This window comes from Neofelis nebulosa, chromosome 3 (genome assembly GCF_028018385.1).
Source record: "Neofelis nebulosa isolate mNeoNeb1 chromosome 3, mNeoNeb1.pri, whole genome shotgun sequence".
Taxonomy (NCBI): domain Eukaryota; kingdom Metazoa; phylum Chordata; class Mammalia; order Carnivora; family Felidae; genus Neofelis; species Neofelis nebulosa.
The window spans coordinates 132,980,377-133,006,206 of record NC_080784.1 but is presented as its reverse complement, the minus strand read 5'-3'; the positions used below and the strand labels follow the sequence as shown (position 1 = coordinate 133,006,206).

General features: G+C 35.5%; 1 pseudogene; it reads left to right on the top strand.

Annotated features, from left to right (window-relative positions):
* The first annotated feature begins 18,184 nt into the window (after positions 1-18,184).
* LOC131506168 (eukaryotic translation initiation factor 1-like) lies at positions 18,185-18,538 on the top strand (annotated as a pseudogene).
* Positions 18,539-25,830: the final 7,292 nt, after the last annotated feature.

Genomic DNA, 25,830 nt, shown 5'->3' with positions numbered 1-25,830 from the left:
CTCTCTCTCTCTCTCAAAATAAATAAATAAACTTAAAAAGAAAGAGCATAAACTGATCAGATGTGATAGATCTAGAGATAATAACTTGTCAGTGACCTTGGTCTAAAGTCAGGAAGAAATCAAAAGTAAAGAAAGAATAAAGCTGGGAAAAACCCAACCCAGAGCAACAGCTTTGAGATGAAGCTAAAAGGAAGTTGACTTGAAACTCAGATTTGAAGATATTCCCCTTCTATGATCTAAGGATCTGGAGTAAGGGACTCCACTGTCCTGGTAAAAATATTCAAACCTTAGTTTGCAAGGCAGGGCCCTTTGTGAGACATCTCAGCTTCTGTTTGTTTCCTACTTGCTCCCAGTTAGCAGACATCCTGAGCTGCTCAGTGTCACATGTGTCCAGGCCTTCCTACCTCCTTGAAGACCCTGCTCTCATATTCTTCCTTTCCCAGACTACCCACACTGCCACTTTGAAGATGCACACACTCCTCATATTTGATCAAATGCATCACTTTTGCCATAAATCTTTCCTGATTCCCTCAGCTGGAAGTACTCTTGCCTTTTTACTTAATCCTCATCTCATTGCTGTGTATCTCATTCATCTCTTAGGGTATTCTATTTTGATTTGAAACGTTGATGCCTACCTTTCGTAGGCTGTAAACCCTTGAAAAAATAGCATATATTTTATTGGGTACAGGAAAAGCCAACCTTGACAGTAAATACACAATAGTTAATTATTATATATGTAATTATTAAATTATTATAATTATAAAAATAATGACAAATTAATCGATTAATTGACATGGGTTATTTTTTTCAAGCAGATCATTGGGCCTTGGGGTAACTAATTTAAAAAAGGATACTGAAGCCTGGAAAACAAATCCCAATGGAGAAGGAATTACTTGATACTTTAAAGCTGTTCATGTAATGTTACAGGAGACTCTAGGTTTATTTACTTCTACCATATCTGGTTTTTACCATGTAGTAAACTTGAAATGACTGTCTGTCCACTGGATCACAATGGATAGGTTAAAAAGAGCAAGGTATTTTTTTTTCTTCTTCTAAGAATGGGAGAACCATGGTCAATTAGGGAAATATCTTCTCCCTTCTTACTGGAGTGGATGGAAGTAGGTTGTGTTATAGAACCTGAGACCCTCCTATTTTGAGGTATTCTTTGGGAACTATCCCATTTGATCACTTGTTACACTGCTGAAAGCTTCTAGCACAATGCCTGTATATAAGAGCTACCCAATTAAAAAAAAAATTGTTTACCTTGCTGTTGCATTACCAGATGCCTCTGAAAAAATTTTCCAGTTATGATCATTACTTATGAAATGAAGTGTTTAAGTCTTTGCAAACCATCAACTGGGAAATAGGTGGAGCATAATTAGGAGTATAAATGATACTTATTTCCTGGTAAATAACAGATAATTTATTTTTTATAGCTAGAATGAGAAATAGAAAGTCAGGGTGACAAGTGATTAGGAACTTTGATTTCCTTTAAAATTGTGATTCTACTGGGGCACCTGTGTGGCTCAGTTGGTTAAGCGTCTGACTTCAGTTCAGGTCATGATCTCCTAGTTTGTGGGTTCAAGCCCCGCATCGGGCTCTGTGCTGCCAGCTCAGAGCCTGGAGCCTGCTTTGGATTCTGTGTCTCCCTCTCTCCCTGCCCCTTCCCCACTCATTCTGTCTCTCTGTCTCAAAAATAAATAGAATATTAAAAACAATTTTAAATTGGGATTCTACTGTATATACTACTATTATAATATCAATAATATTGTAAACAGCCCTCAGAAGTGGTTTTCTTTAAATATAACAAAATGCATTTAAATATTCACTTCAATATTTTTCTAATATTTGAACAGAGGCTTAATAAAGTCTTTAAACTTAAATGACATCTTTAAATTATATACTAAAAATTAGGATTTGACAGCACAGACCAATATTTTTATGGCTCCATGAAGCAACGCATATAGAAATTATTTAAATACCTTTTAAATCTTTTAATGAGGTCTACTTATATTAAATGGAAGTATCAAAGAAGTTGTAGCCTTGTAAATACAAAAATTAAAAAAAAAATGAAATAAATTCTAAATACTGAGGATGGAATGAGTCCATAGCATTTCCTATTTTAGACAGTAGATGTCACCAAAAAGTTAAAGATGCCTGAGTAACAGCCACGCTTAGTACACAGATGTGATCAAGTATTATTTGAATTTATTTGTGAAAATATGTTAGAGTGAGAAAACCTTCTTTATCATAAACCTTTTCCCCACTGATGCCTTTATCTATTAAGTGCAATGTTTCCTACTATTGGACAGATTTAAAGCCTCTGAGAGGACAATGTATTTTATTTCTTTTTATTATTCTATCCTTTCCTGTCACATCTTGAAATTCCATTTATAATTTTTATATGTGGTCTGCAGATTCTAAGGATAAAAAGTTAACTAGGAATTTCCATAAACTTCTGAGATTCTCAGGTGAAAGGTGTTAAATGAAATGCATGCCTAATTGCAATATATGCCAAATAACTGTATTTTTCTTTTAAACGGGGGTAGAGGACTCTCCATATACTATCAATAATGCCAACATCATCTTGTCTGAATATTACTACCTAATAGTCAATTGAGGGTTGCCAGAGCGGCCTCTGTCAGTAGGAGGCAGAGAAACAGGATGAGAGCCCCACAGCTGCTTTCTCAATTTAGCAAAGCCTGACCAATTCCAACCTTGCACTAATGGTTTGATCCCAAAATATCTCAGCCTCCTGGGCTGAGGAAAGAAAAGCCAGGGGTGAGGCAATCCCACCTCCCCAGCCTTGGGGGAGCAAGCACATTGCTTTGAGGAAGTCCTACTCAGCAGCCACAGCCCCAGGAAAAATTGAGCTATCCATGAATTAGAGGGCCCCGGAGCATTCCTATGAAGGACCTATTCGCAAGACTTTTTAGATCACTAGTTCATTTTCCCACTAGTTCTGAGTCCTAAAACTCTAACATAGGTGTCAAATGTGTCAGCTCCAATGCCTTTGGGAACTGGGAAGATAACAAAAATGTACAGATTGGTCCAGACTGGTTGCTCCATTGTAAGACATTCCAATTCGAATTTTTGTCAGCCTGTGCCCACCCAAACACAAATCTATAAACTAGGTTAAGCCTCCAGGCTTTTAGCATTTGACTTTTGCTCTAATAGTTAGTTTGGATGTTTATGTATACTATTTAGACAAATCATTAACTTGGGACTTTATGAAAACAATCAAAGGATCTATGCAGGGAGACTGAGCTTGCATTCTAATGAATTCATGCAGCAATTTTTATACCTAATCATAAATGTAAAATTATAAAGGATATTATATAGAATAAAATTATTAGGGTAAAATTACAAAGGATATGGAGGAAAGTTCTGGTATCAGTATCAATTTCTCCTCACTAAGCACTTTGAGATCAATATCAATTTCTCCTCACTAAGCATTTGAGATGATTTCTGATTAGAACAGCTCTTGGTCCTGTCTGTATTGCCTTTTTTGCTGTCCTTGACCTGCACCAGACCCAAACCCTTGCTCTTGTATCCAAAACATTGTCAATTATTTCAGGAAAACATCCTGTCAAAACTCATCTGCCTGAATCAACAGCACTGATCAAACATTTTATTGAATATGTATATAATAGAAGAATGTTGTTTTGGAAATAAATTGCAGTGCAAGTTTAGTTAGAAGAGCTTATATTTTACTATCTTGAAATTACTGAATTCCAACAGAAACTCGAGCAATCTTTCACCTCTCCTTACATAAGTGAGAACACACTATAGATAAAAATCAGGTACAGAATTAGCAATATTTCTGCTTTTAATGATTTTTCTTTTTCCACATTCCTTTTTATTTTTGACAGCTATGCAGTTTTTTTGAAAGCCATTTTCACTTAATATTCATTATATGATGCTATAGAATTCTCACACGTATTTTTATTATTGTCTAATATTCTTCTATCAAGTTGATAGGCCAAAATTTTAATTAATCATTTCCTATTGCTAAATATCTAGGTTTTTTTGGAGAGGGGGTCTTCAATAAATAATTCTGCAATGAGTATAGATATCTTTTCTTTTAGATAATCCTTAAGAATATTCCCTTGGAGTGAGAGTATTCCATCAAATGATACTAAGATTTATATAATTTTTGGAATGCATAGTAAAAGTGATTTCTAAAATGTTTATCAATTTATGTATATATATATCACCAATATAAATAATTACCTTATTTTTCATTTTGCACACTTACTAGATATAACATGCTTTCAAATTTTTAATTTCTAATTTTAATTTTTCCATTTATTTGTTTACTAATTTTTCCTTACATGTGCTCAATTTTTTTTTCTTTTTGGTATTATGTATTTTCCTGAAAATATTTCATTAGCTTTTTCCTCTTTATTTCACTTATGATATATTTTATTATAAAGAAAGGATACTTAATACATAGAAGAATCTATCTTTTCCTTTGTGGTATCTTTTCTCACTGCCTTTTTATCAAGATTGTAAATGAGACTACTTTCCTCCAAGGTCTTTGTTAATTAGTTTATATAATTCTTCTTGGCAGCCAAGCTGTGGGTAACATTCCTATTTAGTTATTAATCTACTGGCTTTGCAGGGAAGGCATGTGATAAAAATTATCTTTAATAATTCTCATTAGCTTTGAAACACTTGCTACAAATAAACTATTATTTACTGTCTTAGCTAATTTTGTTGGGAGTAACTAAAAATAAAAACTTGCTAATAATTAGAAGTACAGCAAATTCAATACAGTGTACTCAGCTCTGTGAATTGCAGACAATATTTTTTTATTCAACTTCTTTTAATATCCAACTCTAAATATCAAGGAATCAATTTACTGAAGATTTTTTTTCTCCCAACATAACAAAACTATCATTGCTTTAAAGAACACATAACTTGCCTTAACCAAACAGCTAATTTCCAATACTAGTTTCTAATTGGTTATTTAAAATGTTAAAATTTGCTTTCAAGTCAGTTTGCTCTTTTTCCAAAAGACTGTTTCAGCAACATGATTTGTGACTTCTTTCTTTGTATAGACACATCTGGCCTTAGATATTCCAATGTATAGATCAAAGAATGCTATTCTTTCCTTATGTAAGAATTTGACAGGATGAAATGCTATCATTAGCTTCATAAATATGAAACATTATCTACTATACCACTCAGAATCCAGGAAATATTTTATGCAGAAAGAGATGTACTACAATTGGTTGAGTGCTCACAACAACCCTCCCGACAACAATATTAATCTCTCAGGCTTAGTATACTCACTCAAATAGACTAAAATAGACTGATATTTGCCTTCTTCACACACTTCAGATGTAATTTTCTTCCTCTTGATCTTCCTCCATAACATCTAGTGATCTCCAAATCGAAAGCTAAGAGAACACGAGCATGTGCATGGAAGAGACATTTCTTAAAGCTCACTACAAATCAGTACAACAGAAAGCACACCACAAATTCATGAGAAAGCATGACGGAATCATTGCATTTCTCATTAGTACCCCTGCCCACTACCTATTAGGACCACTGCCTGTTTCACATTAGGCACCCCCCTGATTTATTCTAAGCCCTATACCCTATGGGCTGGTGTTTATTGTCATGGTCATTATAAGCCATTATTATTTGTTCCTAGAGTGCAAATGAGCCTTTTTCCTTTTAATTCCTCTCTGGAAAAGCACCCCAAGGGAATGATAATTTGCAGAAAATGGTCACATGATTTTTTTTTGGCTTAATGAGTTTAATATGGGGTGTTGTAAGGGAAAGACTAAAGGGACTGGAGCCTTACAATGTAATACTCTTAGATAACAGAATTTCAGGGTCAAAAGATATGTTGAGAGTCTTCTACTCAAGTCATGCTAGTCTCAGGAGACTGCTGTAAGAAAAAAGAAAGCTCTAGCAAGGAAAACAGGGTATCAGTCTGTGGGAAAGTCTAGAAACAGGAAAATAGGATGGCATAAATGAATGGAGAAATGCCAAGCTTTTGGGCAGCAATTTCAACATATTGTACTCAGGAAATCCTTATAAAAATGCATTCCTTTGTAAGGCTCTTGTGAGATTTGTTTCTTTGGTATTGCAGTGAAATTGTTAGTGAAGTGAGAGTATTAAAAAACAAGGTGATCCACAGCTTAATAGAAATGCCAAACCTCCTAAAACATCATAGAAAGAGTGCAGGGTTAAGGGTGACATGACAGATGTTTCATGCTGGTAATTTTGTTTGATGATGAAGTAGCTTCTTTTTGTTTTGTGAGTGAGACCTTCATCTGCCAAACTGCTGAGTCTTACAAAATGGCAGTATTCCAATATTTTCCTTCAAAAACTGAAATCACTTTTTTTCCCATGAGGAAATCATCCCTTAAAAGCTGGAATTCATATTAAAGTAGCAATCAGTAATGTCACTATTCTTGGTAGTCCTATGATTAAATATTCTGGATACATTGGAATTATGTGTTATTGCCTTTTAAGTTTTATTAGGAAATTCAAGGAGAAGCTGGAACACTTTTTCTCTTTAGCAGTTATGTGTTTGGTCTCCCGTGACTATGACTAACAATATATCCTTAATTTAGAGCATCATTTTCCAGAAAAATGGTTTAGGAAATATATAGCCAGAATATGTGATTCTTTTTTGGCTGTTCTTCCCATTGCAGTGTTTTAGGATTATCACTAATCTTTTCCTGTGACCCAACACTGTGTCACTTCAGACAATTGAACACAATAAAATATGGACACATTCTTCTTATTGAAAAAGGATCTTGTCCTGCTTTGTTTAACAGCTTTCATATGAAAATCTCTTCATTTCTCCTTGGCTTCATTAGCTTTCAAAATTAATACCCAGTCCCTAAATACAGCAGGGCTAGATTTCTATTCTGCCAATTACCATGATCTGAATCTTTTCTACGCTCCTTCTCCTACGTCATTAAAGTATGTTCTCAAATCTACATTCAAATAACCACTTTATACCTCCTTTTAAAATCTTCTTCTTTATTCCTGTTTGTGGAATAAAAGTTAAGTCTTTATCTACCTTTGCACTGTGGATTTATGCTGATCTTGAAAGGCCCAGCTCATGTACAATTTCTATGGTCTTATCTTTAACTATTCCAGTCATAGGTGATTAATTCTTTTCACTAGATGTATTTTGAACACATACTATCTATTAGACTAGGCTCTGATAGAATGTTTCATGGAGGAGATGTCATTCAGGAGATGCTTTCAAGGATGAGTAGAATGTGACAGGCAGATTTTTTCTGAACAGCTTTTAGGGTGGAGGTAACTGAGCAAAGTCACATCAGTGACAAAGTCTACAACATGATATATTAGAATAGTCAAGAAGCCAAACAAACTAGGGTACAGGATTTATGAAGGGAATAATGAGTAAAATAGCTGGGATAGTAGGTCTAGGCTAGGTCATGGAGATACACACACACACACACACACACACACAGGTATGCATATATATAATTTTATTTTATTTTTTTTAATTTTTTTAACGTTTATTTATTTTTGAGACAGAGAGAGACAGAGCATGAGTGGGGATGGGGCAGAGAGAGAGGGAGACACGGAATCTGAAACAGGCTCCAGGCTCTGAGCGGTCAGCACAGAGCCCGATGCAGGGCTTGAACTCACGGGCCGTGAGATCATGACCTGAGCCGAAGTCGGACGCTTAACCGACCATGCCACCCAGGCGCCCCCATATATATAATTTTAAAAGCAATCTCAAACTTACAAATTTATAAAAAAGTGACAAGTTTAAGGCAAAGAACTCTTATTTTCCTCAACCATTTGAGACTAACTTGTTCATCTAATGTTTCATTAAGCTGTGTACGTTAGTATGTATTTCATATAAACAAAGATGTGTGTCTCCTACACAACCATCCAATATCCAAATGTGAAACAACCATCCAAATATGAAAATGAATAAAACTATCTCATCCTTATACCTCATTCAGTTTCCTCCAGGTTTTTTTTTTTTTCAGTAATATCCTATAAAGTGCAAGGACCCTGTTTAAAATAATGCGTTTTGGGTTTTTTTTCTGAGTATTTCAAATACCCACATAGTCCCTTTGGGAGTCTGTGTGCAGTGCTCCAGGAAAGATGTATTTAGTTTAGCCCTGAGCACCTTACTTTGGTCTCAAACCACTCCAGCATTGTGTTCCTAGTGTGTCGCAACATTTTCTCTATAAAATTCATTTCTTTTTCTTGTAGGATTTCTCTCTTAATGACTTTTCTAGGAGACCATGTGGTTTTGACTAGACAACCAAGTGAGGAAAATTCTGAGTGCTATCTCTGCTCCAAAGCCAGATGATGAAACCTTTCCACGGAGGCTGTGCAGGTGGGTTCTTGGTCAGCTCCGCTAGTCCTCCAGATGAGTCCACGTGTCTAAATCTTCATGAGGACAACACACAAAATCCTCTGCTCCACATTTAAACCATCTGGACCCAAGGTTTGAAATTTTAAGCCACCTGGCTAATAATTCTTATTGAGCTAGAGTTTTAGAATAAATATACAATCATATTTTATGCTAGAGGAACGACTATAAAAGAATGTTCTTTATTACCTTTGCTTCCCTACCCCAGGGTTGCCACAGGCTTATGCATGATTTAATTTTAGTTTTGATCTGAATTGATCTGTGTTCTACCCACAGGAAGGTGCTCACATGACAGTACAGAATTTTGATCCTCTTTCCACTCTGGTCTCTATGCTCACAGTGGAGTCTCACCAGGGCCTTTGTCTGCATCTTTTGGTGGGACTTCAGATCATTCAGATTTCTATTTCAATTAAGGAAATATTTTTATCTTGCTAGTAATAAGTGTTTAGGCCAGAAAATGATTTTCTTTTGATTTTCAAAACAACTTCTTGGAAAATGAAAATAATGCTCAGCATGGTATAAAATTTCAAGTGTCTTAAAACATTCGAGTACTAATTGTATCAAGCTAAACACATTTCAAAGCTGTGTCTCTATGTTGTGGTTACACTTGGCTATGACATTTCTATTATATTATTTTTCATGATTTTATATATTTCCTTACTTTCATCTGATGCTAGTGGAAAATGTACCTGGAAGCATCACAGATTTCAGAGCAGAATTTTATTAGAGTCTGTGGCTCTCTCTTCTCAATGCCTCATTAGTGAAGAGGTGGCCTTTTTGAAGTTGGCTGCCAAGCGTCCTGCTGATTTTATTCTCCGTTGGTGTTTGGATCTTGACAAGGGCAGGAAGGAAAAGAAAGGAAAGCTATCCGTGACCCAAAGGCCTATGACTTTTGGGGAAAAAATGGTCCCAATGGGACCGTCATGACTAAACTACAAAATTTGTACGCATGTTTAAATAACATTGGATTCACCTTTCAAAGCAGATAATTACTTTTGAAATACACATGTGAAACATAAGCTTCTACATGTGTTTACAAAATGTATAAAGACCAATACAGAAAAGGGTAAGAATATTACCATTTTATCTGTCTTCTAAGGGGAAGGGGTGCTTAACTGGGGTTTATAAGAAGAAATTTAAGGAGCAGAATTTCCAGTGTAGTTACCCAATCTCTTCTTTCAAAGGGATGACCTTCCATCTTTCCAAACAAGTATTCCCATTCTTTGACATTTACTAGTAGAATATTTGGTCATACCAATAGTAAAATATGTTTCTCGTTTCCCTTTGTTAAAAGGAAATGTATCACCTATTGTACTAGTTCTGGATGAAGCTTACAGGTTTACTGGCAATTCCTGATAACAGTGTTGACAACAAATTCCATGGCTACTTAATAGTGAGTTTAAGGTTTGACCTTAAAATGCATACCAAATGTTCCTACTGAAGTATTTTGACTTCTTTATTTTTTTAGCTATACTAAAAAAAGTTAAGTTACACTTTAAACAAAGTAAAACCCACAGACACAGACATTGCTATTATTGGAGTTCCAGTTTGATCACTCACTGAATTCTTTTCCTTCACATCACTAAATGTATCAAAAGTATGAGGTACCTTATATAGCATAAAACATGGGTTCTAATCCATCAAAAGATCACCATGTAGTTTATAAATGGAATCTCTAAGAGGTGAATGAGTAGTTCCTCTATGTATGATTTGATGTACTTATAGTTAAACATTTAAGTATATTAAGTTAAACCTTCTCTACTCAGAGTTCCTTTTGCTATCAAGTAAAGATGATAATAACTGTGTGTCTGCTTTGGTGATTTGTACTGATGATCATATGAGAGATGCTTATAAAATTAATTTATAAATTGTGAAGCATTATATGTATGTGCATGATTGTTATTAATATTACTTAGCTTTATCATTTCTTAAAGTCCCCTTTTTTTCTGTAAAAAAGATTGACATTGTACAAAACTAATGATTTGGTATCTGTGAATTAAATTAGTCATAAATTCCCCACAGTCCTTCCGTTTCTGGCTCATCATCCAGCCAGGATGGCCATCTCATGGTAAGAATGAGATATGGTAGGTGCTGATGTAGGGCATACAGTTTTTGGAATAACAGGGCAACTGAGAGGTAGCTCATTCGTGCTTCATCTTTCACATAGCAATTTGAACTGGTCGCTAAGAAAATATGTGGGACATAAAACTTTCTCTTTGAAGAGTCATTTTTATTCTTGGGAGAGCCTATGCACACTACATTATCCCATTTCCCTTTACTTTCTTCATTTTAAAGAAATTCTGTCAAAGGAATTTTAACAAACCTAAATAGATTTTAAAATTTCCTTTTAAACTCTTAAACCTTCTTCATAGCTCTCTTAACAACTACTTTTAAGACTTTTCTAGTTTTAAAGCTATTTAATGAGAAAGCCATGTAAAAAACCCAACTTTGGAAGATATGAACATATATCTTCTGTGTAGGGGGGAAATTTTCCCTTGATCCTCTTCGGGTCTCTGACTTGGATCTGGAAGTTAAACTGACAAAGGTAGGTTTACAGGAGGAAAGCACACACACTGACTTCATGTAAGTTTCATGGAAGCCTCCATAGGGAAGTGCAGACCCAAAGAAACAGTTAAACTTGAGTATTTTTATGCTAGGTTTGATGATAAGTGGACAGTCCCGTAGGAAATATGACAGATCAGAATATGAGGTAAGTGTAGTAAATTAGAGGAAACTTAGTAGGGCCTGTTTGTTCAGATTGGCCTTGGTGTTCCTTGGTCTTCCGAGATAAGAATGTTCCTTTCCTCTGGGTATGGGGGGGGCCCTCTCACATGAGGGTTTTATGACCTGTTTCTGAGGAGAAGGGCAGAGGGAAGGGCAGAATGACCTTCTTGCTTCTATTATTTTCTTACATTTCTTCAGTTTAAAATGTTCAGTATTCCAAGGTGCCTATTTTGGGGTAGCTTGTGCTAGCCTCATCACTCTATTAGTTTTGTTTTTAATTTTTTTTCAACGTTTTTAATTTATTTTTGGGACAGAGAGAGACAGAGCATGAACGGGGGAGGGGCAGAGAGAGAGGGAGACACAGAATCGGAAATAGGCTCCAGGCTCCGAGCCATCGGCCCAGAGCCTGACGCGGGGCTCGAACTCACGGACCGCGAGATCGTGACCTGGCTGAAGTCGGACGCTTAACCGACTGCGCCACCCAGGCGCCCCTCATCACTCTATTAGTAGAAGCAAAGAATTGAAGGCTGAAAATGTACCTGCCAACTCAGTCTTTAAGAAAGTCAATTCTCTACTAGAGGTGGGAGGGTATGGGAAGCATGAGGGAAATACACAGCATGCTGTGGGCCTGAAGGGCCTTAGTTTTAGTATGCAGAAATGGATATTAGTAGTGTAAGACAGAGGACTATAGAAAGTATGTAATAATGTATTTAACTGAATATAACCAAGTGGGAATTTATATCTTACAGGCAATTAGTGTTACAAAAGCTATCTGTATAGGAATTCATTTTGACCTAAATTGTAAAATTATTAAAACTTATTTTTGCTATCTTTCCAATCTGCTAATATTTGCATATTTGCTTTTCCTGCTCCTTCCCTACTTCTAACTTTTACTTAGATCTTCTAATGATCAGAATGAACCATGCTAAAATTCCAACATGGTTGCCAACACTTTGCTCTTGTCTCCTCCTCCTTCTGATGCTCCTCCTTTTTGGTCAAAGGGTTTTTTTTGTTTTTGTTTTTGTTTTTTTCCATTTTATAACTTCAAATTTGGAAAATCGGAAACTGAAACTTTTACACACTTAAGTTAACTCACAGATTTTAATAAAGTGATAGTTCTGGATATTTCCAAAACCATTCAGTGAAATACAAAAATGCTACTGCTGAGATTTTGTTTTCATTAAACCTTTTGGAAAGTTGCTTATATTGTACTGCCGAATAAAATTGTCTCACTGTGTAATAAAGACAAGGTAATATGGGCAAAATTGCAAGCTTGTAATTCTAATTTTTAAGCAAAACAAGGAAAAAAATACTTCCTGAATTTGTAATAAATGTATATCATTATACTTCATGTTCTATTTCCTTCCTCTTTTATCCAGGTACCTCCAGAGAATTCTTCAGATTTTTGTGTTTCCTTTTTTTTCTACTGTAAAACAACATGCTCTGTTTTTGAAGAGACTTTTTGAAGGTAATTTTAAACCTGTTGTTTCCAATGGGACAGTGACCGCATTGGTGCTTTCTCTATTCAATTTATCTCCTATTTACAGGTTTATGGGAAACAAGATTATCACCATTTTCAATCCTCTCTATATTGTAGTTTCCTAGGAGACCAATAGAAATCCATTACTAACTTAGTAATGGTGAATGGAAAGGTTGAACTGAACTAAAAGTTGGGAGAAACCAAGCAGTTTCTAGGTTATTCCTGAATTTATTCACTAGGTAGTAAAATGGCTAAACTCTAAATGTTAATATGTTTGTATACATTTTAATCTCACAATGAAAAACTGCTTTCTGGGATTGTTATGAATTACTCAAAACTCCCTTTTTAATTAATTTACATTTATAATTTTCTGAATGGTAACAATCATAGAACACTTTTATAGGAGAGTAAAAGAGATAGCTTTCTCTCCTCTGCCTATTTATTATGTACTTATTTATTTGGGAAGAAAAATATCATGAACCTTCTGGGCTAGGATTTATCGGTCTATAAAGACTTTTCCATAAAAAAAAAAACTTTCCTCTAATTTTAGGAAGAGTGCAGTCTGTATCACAGAATTTGAATCTTGTCAGGGACTTTTATGTTTTCTAATTTTGTTACATAGTTGACTGAATTATGTCATAAATGCAGTGATCACAAATTCTGTAAAACTCTTAATTCCTTGATCACAAAACATTTCATGTATAATGTATGCCTTAGGTTTCTACCATATTTAAAATTCTGTGAGTTTTGTGTATATGTGTGTGTGTATGTATGTCTGTGTCTGTGTGTGTGTTGTTGAAACAGTAATTATTAGGTACTATAAAATCTTATTGATTAATATAAGGTAAACCCAACTAGCATAAAAATGACCAAAAAAATCATATTTTAGTCATTTGTTTTAGGAATAAAATAATGGCACTAGTTTCCAAGCTTCATAAGGGCAGGGAGCATTTATTTACATTTGTTCTCAAAGAGATTTTGGTATAGTGCCTGGCATATGGAAAGGGTTGAGAAAATTTTTGCTGAATGAATGGATGGGAAGGATTTTTACTCAAAATGTCATTACTAGATTTCTATATGTTTTATAACTGGAAGGCTTCCCCCATATGTTTACTGAAACAGAGCCAAATACCATGCAAACACACATATCTTCTAGCAGGAAAAAAAAATACTACAAAGTTTTTTTGAATACAAAGAGTTCTGTCTACAATGCTTTATTAAACATTGTAACCTGGTTGAGATTGTGTTACTGTAGGGTTCAAAATATTAAGGGAATGAATTACTTGCTTTAAAATAATTAATGTCTATGAAATAATTAAATATAATATTTCAATGGCCATCATTGGCTTTTTGCATATTATTTTTTAGGAAATAATGAGTCTGTGCAGAAAAACATATGTACAGGCCTTAATAGCCTCTGGTTAGAAACATCAGGGCTGATGTTTTAGATTTGTTTTGTCATATGGTTTAATCAGCATTAATCTCTTCCCTTTAAGTTATTATTTTTGAGAAAAGGATTTTAGAAATTAATTAAAATGGTTTTGTGTTTGAACTACAAGAGCAACATTGGGTAAATTTTATGGGAAAAATACCACTAAATTTAGCCAAAGGATCTGGCTTTCCAGGGCACTTTATACTGCCTTGTTAATGAATGACCCATTGAGATTTAATTTATACCAGCTCTGCTATACTTTAATAAGCAGCCACCATGTCTCTAAAGCGTGAAGTTAATGAAATAATGCCTATTTGGAGTTGGTTATTACATGCACAGAGATATTTTTTCTTGTTTAAAGCTAATTAACATGAAAGACAACTTGACTGTTTTAAATGAAATGAGAAGAAAATGAGAATGTTATGTCACAATGAGGCAGACAATGGAAATTTAGCTATCAAAGAAAAGTAGAACAAATATAAAGCACAAACACTTCAAATTATGATAACTTTGAGAAAATAAATGTCTTTTCAGGGAATTTTTAAACCAAGTAATGTCAGCTAAGTGATCGATTCTTCACCAAAGTTTAGCCTAGTTCTCTATTTATATCATATATGTGACGCTCGATACTATATCATTAGTCTAGAAAACTGGCAAGAAATTCATTAAAAATAAGGAAGCACATATATGGAAATAGTGTTTAGATGTGTAAGAATACTCGTCAATGTAGCCTTTTATATCTGCGTCTTAGAAGAGGGCTTAACACGCCCTTAGAAATGCTGAGATTGAGACACAGTCACGAGATGTTTTATTTTTATGAGCCCTTTATTATGGGGCTAATAGATTCTTCCTACAAAAAGAGTTGAGAGCAAAGCTTTCTCAGCCTCTGAATTGTGGAGCACCTCAGTTTTCACTTGGAGTTAGGAGACTTTAAAAATGTCTCAAGGTCTTCCATAAAAGGAAGCTAAAACTAAAAGTGAAAGTTCCTTTGGGAAGTCCTGAGAGGTGTGACCTTTCAGAATGGTGGACAAAAAAAGTCACCTGGGACGAGTGTTCGAATTGGATTCTGGGCCCCACCCCAGTCAGTACGTCTGGCCCAGGAGTCAACATCCCAGGTGACTCTGAGGCAGGTGATCTTCACACTACTCCTTAAGAAACACTGACTTAGGGGCACCTGCGTGGCTCAGTTGATTGAGCATCCCACTTCGGCTCAGGTCATGATCTCACAGTCCGTGAGTTTGAGCTCCACATCAGGCTCTGTGCTGACAGCTCAGAGCCTGGAGCCTGCTTCGGATTCTGTGTCTCCCTCTCTCTCTGCCCCTCCCCTGCTCATGCTCTGTCTCTCCCTGTCTCAAAAATAAATAAAATTATTTAAAAAAAAACACAAAAAAAACCCACTGACTTAGAAGCAAGACTAAAGAGGTCAGAGTAACTTGAATGCTATCCAACAATGATCAAGTTTTATACAATTTGTGATGGAAATAAAGCTCTCCTCCAAATTCTTCTGCTCCCTCTCTAAGCAACAGGATAAAGAAAAGGCAGCGATGGCCAAGAAAGGGAAACAGAAGCAGTTAATGAGACTGCAGGACCTCATCTGGAACTAAAGCACATACCAGCTGAAGAGAAAGAATGTCAAACACTATGAATTAACAGAAAAAGTAATCCACCGCAGGTTAATTTGGGATCTAATAATAGATATTAGGTGAATAAATCTTTGAAGTTTTTATCCTGTTGTGTAATGGTGTCAGGTTCGGTATTACTTGGAAGAAATTTACCCTTGAAAGCACTTAAGTGATACTAATCTTTTATTTGTTTGCATTAGGAAAAAGAAGAAAGCTGATATAAGAAGTCTTCCTGAATTGTCACAAAAAAGCAGAACCACTTAAAATTACATGCATACAACTATCCTAATATGTCCTTGGCATTTTCCTTCTAAAGTACACCTAATTCACACAAATTAAAAAAAAATTATTATTTTGAGAGAGAGAGAGAGAGAGAGAGAACGGTGGATGGGAAGGGGCGGAGAGAGAGAAAAAGAGAATCCCAAGCAGGCTCCCCATTGTCAGCACATAGTCCCACTCAGGGTTTCATCCCATGAACCATGAGATCATGACCTGAGCCAAAATCAAGAGTTGGACACTTAACTGACCAAGCTATCCAGCCACCCCACAACAATTTTTTAAATTACCTGCACATTATGTGTCAAATACATGCATTGGGATAGTTTCATCCCATATGCTTTTAAATGTTGACTTGTCTTTCAGTATAGTTTTTTTTTTTTAATTTTGGAATAGTTTTAGATTTTCAGAAAAATTGCAAAGATAGCATGGAGAGTCCCATAAACCGTTCACCTAGTTTCTCCTATAATTAACATCTTACATAACCAGGGCATATTTGTCAAAACTAAGAAGCCAATGCTGGTGATTTACTATTAATTTGAATTGCAGGATTTCACTGGTTTTTCCACCAATGCCTTTTTCTCTAGGACTCAACTCAGATAAAATACCATATAGTACTTGTCATCATATTTCCTTTAGTCCTCTCTGGTCTTGTGACAGTTTCTCAGTCTTTTCTTGTTTTTCATGACTTTGATGATTTTAAGGTGTATTGGTTAGGTATTTTATAGAATATCCTGAATTTGGGTTTGTCTGATGTCTTTCTCATGACTGAAGTAAGCTCATGAATTTTGGGAAAGAATACCACATGAAGAAATGTTATTCTCATCATATCATATCAGGGCACACATGCTATTAACATGATTTATCACCAATGATTTTAACACTGATCATCTGGTCAAGGTAATGTTTGTCACGTTTTTCCACGGTAAAGTTATTTTTCCTTTTCCCTATTCTAGTCTTTGGAAGCAAGTGACTAAGTCCACCCCACATTGAAAGGATAGGGGAATTAAACTCCACTTTCTAGAGGGGAGGGAGGGTATCTATATAAATTATGAAAAATTCTTCTTTAAGGGAGATTTGTCTCTTTTCCTCCATTTGTTTACATCCATATAGCTCATAGATATTTACTTTATACTTTAGATTACAATCCAATAGTACATTAATTATTTTCATTATTCAAATTGTTCTAGCTTTGATCATTGTGATCTTTCAGGTTGGCTCCTTTGTTCCTTTAACATCTACCATCCCTCCCCTCCCCCTTTTAGTACTTCCTTACTTCCTGGTGCCGCAAAATGTCACGGGTTCACCTTGTGTTTACCTGCCCCATCCATGCAATCAATTGACTTTGATTTTTAACCTTATAAAAACAATGAGTAAATGTATTTGACTTCCTGTATATAATACCTTGTGCAATATCATGAATGCTTTTGCTGATACTGATGCTACAGGCGAACAACAAAACAGCATTTTACTGGATGCATTACACTGGACAAAATGTTTTGAATGCTCGTATCTGGCCTGAAGACATTGTTAGGAAAGTGATACAAGAGACACTTTAGGTTGGATTGCACACTTTCCTTTTCACTTCCTGCCATTATGTAGAAATAGTTTGGAGAGAACACTGTGGGGAAGGGCGGTGGTTTCACTACTTACCACACACAAAATCAGGCATGACCTTAGTGTTTGTTTTATTCAGCAAACTAAGTTTCCATGGTAAACAACACTGGCCCCAGACTCCAAACAGCTGGGAACTATCTTCAGCAAAAAAAAAAAAAAAAAGTGTAATTTATTGCTTTTTTCTTTCTCTTCCCCTCATCTCCCATTAGTATTAAAAGCTCTGGTACTTCCATTATTTCAGCCAACAAATAAGTGGAATCATCCTCTTACACCCATCTTCTCGATGTCCTTATCTTTCTCACCATTGTCTATCCAAAACAAGTAGAGACTACTTTTAGCTTCTTTCTACCTTCTGGTACAGCTGGAAATTAAGTCAGTAACTAACTGCCTCCTTTGTCCTTTAACACTGGGAAGATGTACTGCCAAACAGGTAGTGACTGTGCAGTACAGGTTTGAGGGGTCAGTATCTATTTAAAAAGTACCTTCCTGGCCCCAGTCACGGAGCCACTGCTGAGAACTCAGCACCCCCTTTACCCCCCCCCCCCAGTCCCCTAGCTTCCCAAATCACCATGCCCCCACCAGCCTTCTCTAGCTGCTGCCTTCCACAAGCCCTTTCCACCAAGGAAAAAGAATCATATCATATGTCTGCCATCCAGAACCTCCACTCTTTGGACTCTTTTGCTTATGCAAATAAGGTGATGATCTGCTTCTGTTGGCACTGAGGATAATATCCATGTAAGAATTCAACAGAAATGGCAGGAAGATCCTTATTATTCTCCAAGGAATCACTGATGATTATGATAAAAAGAAACTGGTGAAGGCATTTAAGAAATTTGTCTGCAATGGTACTGTAATTGAGCATTCAGAATATGGAGAAGTAATTCCCTTACAGGGTGACCAGTGCAAGAGCATATATCAGTTCCTCATAGAGATTGGACTGGCTAAGGATGATCAGCTGAAGGTTCATAGGTTTTGAGTGCTTTTGGCTCACTGAAGCTTAAAGGAGATTTCCTTGCAATGAATAGAATTTCCCTTCTGTTCCTTGTCACAAGTTTTTTTGTTTTTGTTTTTGTTTTTTCTCCCACAAGTTTAAAAACCTCACAGCTTGTATAATGTAAGTATAATGTAACCATTATATTATGTAACCATTATATAACCATTAACATATATAATCCAATATAACCATTTTGGGGTCTGCTTTTAACTTGGACTAGTGTAACTCCTTTGAGCAATAAACTACAAAGAGCCATGCAAAATAACAAACAAACAAACAAACAAATAAATAGTACCTTCCTATAATGGTTTTATCTGAGGAAAATAAGGAGTTTTTGCCTCCAACAGGTATTAGGAAAAACAAGCAAATGAACAAGTGAGATAAAAATACCTCTGCACAACAAAGGAAACCATCAACAGAATGAAAGGCAAGAATGGTAGAATATATTGCAAGTCATGTACCTAATAAGGGGTCAGTATGCAAAATTTATAAAGCACTTGTACAACTCAATAGCAAAAAACAATCCAATAAAAAATGTTTAGAGGAACTGAATGGACATTTTTCCAAAGAACACATGCAAATGACCAAGAGGTATATAAAAAGGTGCTCAACATCACTAAGCATCAAGGAGATATAAATCAAAACCAAAATGAGATATCACCTCACACCTGTTAGAATGACTATCATCAAAAAAACAAGGGATAACAAATGTTGATGAGAATATGGAGTAAAGGGAACACTTGTATGCTGTTGGTGGGAATGTAAATTGGTGCAGCCATTATGAAAAACAGTATGGAGTTTCCTCAAAAAATTAAAAATAGATATACCATATGATCCAGCAATTCTACTTCTGGATATATATCTGAGGGCAATGAAATTACTACCTTGAAGAGATAGTTACATCCCTGTGTTTATTGCAGTGTTATTTACAGTAGCCAGGACATGGAAACAACTACATATATATATATATACATATATATGTATATATATATATATATATACACATATATATATATACACACATATATATATACATATATATGCATATATATGTATATATATATACACATATATATATACATATATATGCATATATATGTGTATATACATATATATACACATATATATATATACATATATATACATATATATGTGTATATATATATATACACATATATATATACACATATATATACATATATGTGTATATATATATACACACATATATATATATACATATATATACATATATATGTATATATATAATGTGTGTGGGAAAACACACAAAAATATTATTAAATATTATATTTATTTTTATAATATGTATATTTATAATAAGAAAATATTATTCATTCATAAAAATGAAGGGAATCCTGCTATTCATGACAACATGGAGTGATCTTGAGAGCATTATGCTAAGTGAAATAAGTCAGAGAAAGAAAGATGAATACTGTATATGTGGAATCTAAAAATATGAATTCATAGAAAAAGAGAACAGATTGGTGGTTGCCAGGGGTGGAGGTAATCAAAAAGTATAAATTTCTAGTTATAAAATAAAGAAATCTGGGGATATAACGTCCAGCATGACACCTACAGTGAACAATACTGTATTGTATATTTGAAAGTTGCTAAGAGAGTAGACCTTAACATTTCTCATCACAAGAAAAACAAATTGTAAATATGTGAGGTGATGAATTTTAACTAAACATATTTTGGTAATCATTTCAGAATATATCCGTATGTCCAATCATTATGTTGTCCACCTTAAACTCATACAATGTTATTTCAATTATATCTCAGTAAAACTGGAAAAAAACACTGTGTTTTTCCTAAATTATAACAAATAAGAAAAAGTGGTCTCAAAGTGGGCTTGAAAATCCACTTGATGTATACTTGAAAACCCAGAAATTAGTTGGCGTATTCACACGTATAGAAAGACTGTCAAGGGGCGCCTGGGTGGCGCAGTCGGTTAAGCGTCCGACTTCAGCCAGGTCACGATCTCGCGGTCCGTGAGTTCGAGCCCCGCGTCGGGCTCTGGGCTGATGGCTCGGAGCCTGGAGCCTGTTTCCGATTCTGTGTCTCCCTCTCTCTCTGCCCCTCCCCCGTTCATGCTCTGTCTCTCTCTGTCCCAAAAATAAATAAAAAACGTTGAAAAAAAATTTAAAAAAAAAAAAAAAAGAAAGACTGTCAAAATATATTAATGAAACTAAGTTTCTGGAGCCACCTGAAACAGAGCTCTTTGATCATTTCTTAATCTCAATACAAGCACTTGAGATTTCCAGATACTTTCTTCCTAAAGATTTTGTTTTCCCTAATATTCTTTCAGTTATCCTGATTGTGTTTTAGATAAAGACGTAATTAGGTGGTTGTACTAGATTGCAAGGTTGGTTTCAAAGTTTTGGCAAACACAAACACAAAAACCAGATTGTCATTACAATGGCACTAGTAGAAATGGGTTTTAGTACCTACAGAAAGAACTATGACTTTTTGGTCTCAAATGTCATTGCAGAGATGTGTCAACAAAAAGGTAAGAAAAACAATGGACTGATCATTCCTTCAGAGAAGTGATGTTCAAACTTGTTGGTACATTAGAATCACCTGGGAAACCATGAAAAAAATAATGATGACTGAGGTCAATGTCTTGATGGGCCCAGGAATTTGCATCTCTTAAGATTTCCTAGGTTATTAAAATGTCATAGAACAAATTGTCAAATTTTAGTGAACATTTGAAATATCTGGTTAATATGTTAACAGTGCAGATTCTTGGGACCAATGCTAGTATTCCTATTTATCGATCAGGTGTGGCATCCAGTAATCTACACTTTAAAAAGTAAGTCCTCAGAAGCTTTGGTTCTTTCCATAATACTTTAATCTTAACTGCCATAACTTTTAAAAAAATATTTATCTATTTATTTATTTAGTGAGTTGGGGAGGTGCAGAGAGTAATGGAGAGAATCCCAAGCAGCCTCCACACTGTCAGCACAGAATCCAACATGAAATCTGAGGTCATGACCTGAGCTGAAATCAAGAGTTGGCCACTTTGGGGCGCCTGGGTGGCTCGGTCGGTTAAGCGTCTGACTTCGGCTCAGGTCATGATCTCACAGTCCGTGAGTTCGAGCCCCGCGTCGGGCTCTGTGCTGACAGCTCAGAGCCTGGAGCCTGTTTCAGATTCTGTGTCTCCCTCTCTCTCTGCTCCTCCCCTGTTCATGCTCTGTCTCTCTCTGTCTCAAAAATAAATAAACGTTAAAAAAAAAATTAAAAAAAAAAAAAAAAAAAAAAAAAGAGTTGGCCACTTAACTGACTGAGACATCCAGGCGTCCTCTAACTGCCGTAACTTCTTGTGATACCAGTTAAGGCTGTGGCAACAGCCAAGCCCCTAGACTTCCATGCTACTCAGAGCTGTACAAAACTCAATGGAAATGCTTGTTTTTTCGCGAGCTCTGAGGTTTCCTTATTTCAGTATGCCTTCCTTATCAACTAGATAACTCATTCTTTAACATTCAACTTATATGTTATCTATTCTTAAGTATCTTGGTTCCTGCAAGCTCCTTCTTTCTCGGCCCTCGTGTCCCTATGCAATTGTCTTACTGTTTTGTAAACCTTAATATTCTTATCTGTCTTCCATAAAACACTAAATTCTTTCAGATGACCAACTGTGATTTTTGATTTCTGTGGTTCTAGTGTGTGCTTCCATTGCTAATCACTGGGTGCCCTCCAAATTCCAAGTCTTAATAGACAAAACATTATAAACACAATATACTGTTAAATATCCTATTTCAGTGATAAATGCAATATGCCATGGAAATACAGATATTTTTGTTCATCTGTGGATTTAATTTATTCATGATTTTTTTTCCTTCTCCATAATTAGCATGAATAATTCAGAGGAGGCTATATTCTGTCTAGCTGTGAATAAGAAGTTCACATGCAGTTGACTCAATTTTCCAAGCTATTGGAGAGGAACAAAAGCAGATAATCCAAAAATCGCTTACATTTGTGTGTGAAATACATTTTGGCATCTCCTTTGGAATAAGTGTGGCCAATGCTCTAGGAATTTCCAATATTTCATACAAAAGACTCAAGCCACATCTGTAAGACCTGATTCTCCAGAAGCCAAAAACATCCCTCCTGTTTAGTTCTTCCACACACCGCCCATATGGTCTACTTTCCTGAGAAGTAAGAGGAAGTTATTTAATGAGATAAAAATAAACCAGAAAAGGATTGGCATTGTGGTGTGCTGTGTAGTTTTAATTTTGGACTCCTCCTCCTCAAATGTAGCGGTCTCCTATTTCCACAAAAACAAGAATCTTCTGTTTATGTCAATAAAAGAGTTAATATAGCAAAATAGTTTATGATATTGTTAAGATCTTAAATGCAAGCTAAAAGAATAAACAGAAATTTCTGGGGGTAATACAGTGGATTTATATTTTTCCCTCACAAATATTTAATCATTTATAGAGAAACTTTTTTTTTTTTCCAAAAAGACTTTTAGGTGCTTCTACAAATTAGATAATTTAAATTTACTCAAATAGGTACTTTTAGTAAAAAAAAAAAAAACAGAAAAAAACCCAAAAAACCAAAAAACCAAAAAAAAACACTGGAAGTTTACAAAATCCAGATTAGAATTAGTTATCATATCTCCTATTAGAGCATAAAAATATGTTCGTGGATATGTAAATGTGGTGGATTTTTTATTCTTCTCTGTAAGACAGTGATAATATTACTCAATATTGATAAAGTTTACAAAGCAAATATCCTCACTAAATATTTTAATTACAAAGCAATAGTTAAAATATCTTTATAAATTTTTGACTTTTGTTATAGGCTCAATCAGTTATGCCTCCAGTATTCCCTCTACCCCTTCTCCATTGAGTAAAGGCATGGGGATCTGTGTGGGCAGAAACTAAAGAGCAAGTTATATTCTCTTTCTGACTGGTTATTGGTTCAGGGAATTGGACAAAAGTTGATCCACTCAGAAGATAGCCCAGAAATTTTAGTGGATCATTGGGATGGTAAGCACTCTCCTCTTGAACTAGAAGGAAAAGCATCCGTTATTTCAGTTGCAACTGGCAACTGTCTTGTAACCACAAGAGGAGTCAGTCTTGAGATAAAGATTCTTGGTACAATCATTTAGTCATCAAATCAGGCATACCTGAAGCCGGCCCTCCTCTAGACTTTGTAGGTATGTTAACTAATAAATCATCTTTGTTGTGTACAAAAATGTGTTTATAATACCTGTTATTTGCAACTGAAAAAACTCATAAGAGAATGAGCACGTATGGCTTACATATTTGTCAGATGGGAGATAAGCAAAGTGGTTCTTCTAATGTGTGACAGAAAAAAAAATAATCCCACAATAAAGTATAAAAGGGTTTACATCTGTGATATAATGTGTTTGAACCGGGCCTTAAAAATTGTGACTTGATAGAATGAGATAATGTGACACAAAACTTGAGTGGCCTACTGGGAAGCAATGTTTCTTCATAATCTTCTTATGTTTGCTTTACACTCCATCTAAAATATTTAGTCACATAAAACACCTGGGTGACTCAGTCGGTTGAGCATTCAATTCTTGATTTCAACTCAGGTCATGATCTCAGGGTTGTGGAATCAAACCCGTGTCGGGCTCTGTGCTGAACGTGGAACATGGTTAAGATTCTCTCTCCCTCGCTCTCCCTCTCTCTGTCTCTTTCTCTCTCCTCCTCTGCCTCGGCTCCTGTCTGCCACTCATATGTGTGCTCTCTCCCTACAATAAATAAATTAAGATAAATAAAATAAAATAATTTGGTTACATAATTCAGACTAGAAGGTACCTTTCAGATGATCTAGCCCAATCCTTTCATTTTATCAATGAGGAAACTGAACCTTAGTAAAGTTGAATGAGATGGACAAGAGCGGAGACAAATGTTTTTGCCTCATGACTTCTGATGAGTCCTCTTTCCACTGCTGTGTGCTGTTTACAAAAAACAAGCAAACAAAAATTAAAAAACAAATAACTTAGTGAGGTAGGTTGCCTTATTGTTAGCAATCATTTCCTGTCTTGTAAGAGGCTTATATCTCATTGCCATTGCCATTTGACTCTTAGTGCCTCATCAGCAGCCTTGGCCATGTGATTTGCTGAGGTACATGTGAGTAGAGGTGGCAGAGTCATGGGATGCAATTATGTGGAGCAGCTTGCTCTTGGGCTATTTTAACAAGTCTCAGATGGTGACTGTTTTATCCTGGGTCCTGGAATGAGAAGACCGACTGAGCAGTGCTTTGCCTGGAGTTGAGATGTAGTTAAATTTAACATCTATGAACAATAAACATTTGTGGTAGTAACTTATTGAAACTTGGAGCTGTTGTTACTTGGCAAAGTGAACTAATATTATGAGAGTCAGGAGCAGGTATACCATGTGTTGTAGAATGAGGAAAGAGGGAAGTCCTGTACATGTAAAACACATCCGTTGCTTTTCACTGGCTGTTTAGAAGATGTAATACTAGTTAGTCTCTTTCTCATGTCATTAACATCTTATAAAACCTAAGTTAACCTATTTCATTCTTTTTGCTTATTGTGAGGAAGGAGAAGAAATAGCATAACACAAGGTACAGATAAATAACATCTATGTTAATATGATATCTTGAGTCCATCCTGTGGTAGGACATAGTTTACTCTGTTACATATTTTTTAACATGTCTCATACTTGACTGTGAGGTTCTAGCAACAGGTACTATTTCAGGCACTAAATTCATAGACTTTTAGAGAGACACAGTTGTTGACCTCAGAGAGATCAGAGTTGATTGTCTCATTCTTGTTTAAGTATTGGGATATATAGTAGAGTACCATGGTTCATGAGAGACAGAGAGAGAGACAGAGATACAGAGAGAGAAATACATTTGTGTGGAAGAGCCAGAAGTTTCCAAGAGAGTATGATATGAGATCCAAATGCCAAAGAAGGAAAAGGAGTTGTCAAGACAGACTGAAGGGAAGGGATATGCAAAGATAGTGAATCATCAAGTATTAACTCATGGCTGAAGCATAGGACAAATGTGAGGTGACGGGGAGAAGGAGACATTGGCTCAGCTATGACAGGCTATTTATCACATTGAGGACCTGGCCTTTATTTTATGTATGATAAAATGTCACTGGAGGAATATGATCAAAGTACTGACATGGTCAGAATTCAGTTTTGCAATTATCTTTTTTTTGTGAGAATGAAGAAAGGAAAATCTGGTAACACTGGTAAGAAGACTTTTAGAAGTATCTGTATTAGTGGACAAGAAATGCTAAGATCCTGCATTAAAATCAATGGC